The sequence below is a fragment of the Vicugna pacos genome, chromosome 6, assembly GCF_048564905.1.
Source record: "Vicugna pacos chromosome 6, VicPac4, whole genome shotgun sequence".
In the NCBI taxonomy this organism is placed as follows: Eukaryota; Metazoa; Chordata; class Mammalia; order Artiodactyla; family Camelidae; genus Vicugna; species Vicugna pacos.
Window position 1 is genome coordinate 88,420,163 of NC_132992.1, and position 2,338 is coordinate 88,422,500.

At 49.9% G+C, this 2,338-nt stretch overlaps 1 long non-coding RNA gene across 1 annotated transcript in view; it reads left to right on the top strand.

Annotated features, from left to right (window-relative positions):
• Positions 1 to 217: 217 nt before the first annotated feature.
• LOC140697189 (uncharacterized) overlaps positions 218 to 2,338 on the top strand; it is a 2,496-nt gene continuing 375 nt past the window's right edge. Inside the window, exons 1-2 of the long non-coding RNA XR_012074036.1 lie at positions 218 to 273; positions 1,726 to 1,880. This is a non-coding gene — a long non-coding RNA (uncharacterized lncRNA). The remainder of the gene's footprint in view (positions 274 to 1,725; positions 1,881 to 2,338) is intronic.

Consider the following 2,338-nt stretch of genomic DNA (forward strand, 5'->3'; position numbering starts at 1 on the left):
GTTTTGACTATTACACTAAACAAACCGGGCTGGATGTCAGAGCGACCCGGGCTGTGCAAATCTCCGAGCGCATGATTTGCACTTGTCCTAAGTGGCTTTATTAATTAACGTGTGCCAGGACTTGCCAGCATTGGTACCTGATGTATTTTTTAAGCACACGCCAGCGTGCACGCGCGCACACACGCGCACACGCGCGCAACAAACGGCTCAGTAAAGGCAGTAAAGTCGGATTTCATGAAGTTTGCCCCTCCCTCTGCTCTCCTCCACTTGCGAGTGAGTCCTCAGAAGTCAGCTTCCCACTTCCACTGGTCTGAGAGACTCACAGTTAACCCCTGATTCACGGGAGGGCTGAAGCCTGTGGAACATGGGGAACCTCCAGGACGCAGCGAGTCTTGGGTGCAGGATGACGCCGGGAAGCCTGTCTGCAGTCACCACGTCTGCGGCGCGGATTCCTAGCGGGGTCTGCGCACGGCTGAATCAGAAGCCCAGACACTCGCTGCGGCGGAACCCTGCGGGTCTCGGTGTACATTACTGGGCCTTTAGCCCCCTGGCTTGCACACAGAGCAACTGATCCGCACGTCCCCGTGTTCCCCCTTCCACGGCTGGGCAGAGACGGCCGCAAGCTAATGACTTGATGGTGATTTTGGTGCTTTCCCCCCACCTCCCGTGTCTGGGTGAGGTGGGAATAACACACAGTTAAAGGGAAGCTCCTTTCCTGTTAGCCGTCCGCCCTCAGATGGGCAGCCAAGGCTGCCTCGTGCGCTTTCATTCTGCTGGTATTGATGTGAGCAAAAGAAAGTGTTTCTGCCGGAAAATTTTAATAATTCGGAAGGATGAGGCCACACACCCGGCTCCTCTGGGCGGCTCTACCTAACGGCCGGTGTGTCTTCCAGGAACCTATGGGCGTTCCTGCCACTGCAGCTATAATCGCCTGGCGGTGGATGGGTGGGGGGTCAATCCTCTGGTGAGCAACCAGCTCTGTCCCATTGCGGTATCAAACATTTGGGCTGAGCCAGGTTGATGCTGGAGAATTCCCATCCAGGCCGATCCTGCATGGTCCAGCAGCATGTGCTTTGATGTCAGGAACGGGGAAGGGCTTGGGCCACAGCTCTGGGGCTGTGCAGGGAGGCTGCTCTGTGCTGTTTACCTCCTTGGATCTGCAGAGTCCTGCCGGGCGAGCTCTCTCTGCACACACCGCCCTCCTTCCTCCTTTCTTGGCACCTGTATATCTATGTAAGTTAACCCTGGCAAGTACAGCCTTAGGTGGTCCTCACCTCTGAAGTTCCCACCATGACTGTGGCTTGGGCTCCACCTGCAAAAATAAAACGATTTTATTTTATAAAATTTATTTTAACTAACAGAAAGGCTGAAGCTCAGCAGCAACTCGGAGAGCCAAGTGGCAGCTTTCAGTCTCCTCCAAATTATTGATGTCTTTTTCTAAAATCAGATTTTCTGGCTCCCAAACCCTGTTTTTAAATATTTTAGACAAATCCTTATTCAGAAAGATTAGCACAAAAGCTCTAGGAAAGATTAGCCCCATTTTAGTGGGCATGGCTCAAAGCAACATCCTGCAAAAGAAAAGAGGAATAAAATAAAAAGAGATATTATGATCAGTAATGGTCAGAATGTCACCCCTACACCCCTTTCCAAGTGGAGAGCTGCTCTCCTGGTCTAAATGATGTGTAATACCACTGCCTTTTACAATCGGGTTTTATTTTCTTACAGTGCAGCTGACAAGAAAGACATGAGGAGTGCAAACTGCAATTTGAGAACCTCTTTGGTCAGCGCTTGGAGAAGAAGGGACTCTCTCCTGTTGCAGGGAGCTCAAGGTTTCTCAAGAAGCCAGCACTAGCAACTTGGGTTCCAAAGCCCAGGCAGAAGTGAGTGGCAAGACTTTCTTGGGAGGGGGAAGAAGCGGCTAGATCCTTCTGCGGGATGCTCCTCCACCGTGCCGGGCTTCCGCTTGCTGGCGATATTTACTAGAAAACAAGACCCATTTTGTGAGTCCTTCCCTGGATGAAGCACAGATCCCTCCCCCCACCCCCCACTGCAGCTGTTTGTTCTTCAAATACATGATCACTTTTTAAACTGATGGTAAAGGAAAGAATACATTCATTTTTCTGCCCAACGAGACTGCAGGAAAAAGCAGGTTCTGCTGCTGAGGAATAACATGGCATAATGTTGTTTTTCAAAACACCACCAGCTCTGCCTTCTTTCTTTTAATGGTATTCATTTTCCTTCTTAGAAAAGGGGTTAAAATTAGTAGGCACATTTCATATTAGCGTATTTCATGCAATAAAGCATAAATTATTTAAAATAACACGACCTTTTATCTTGC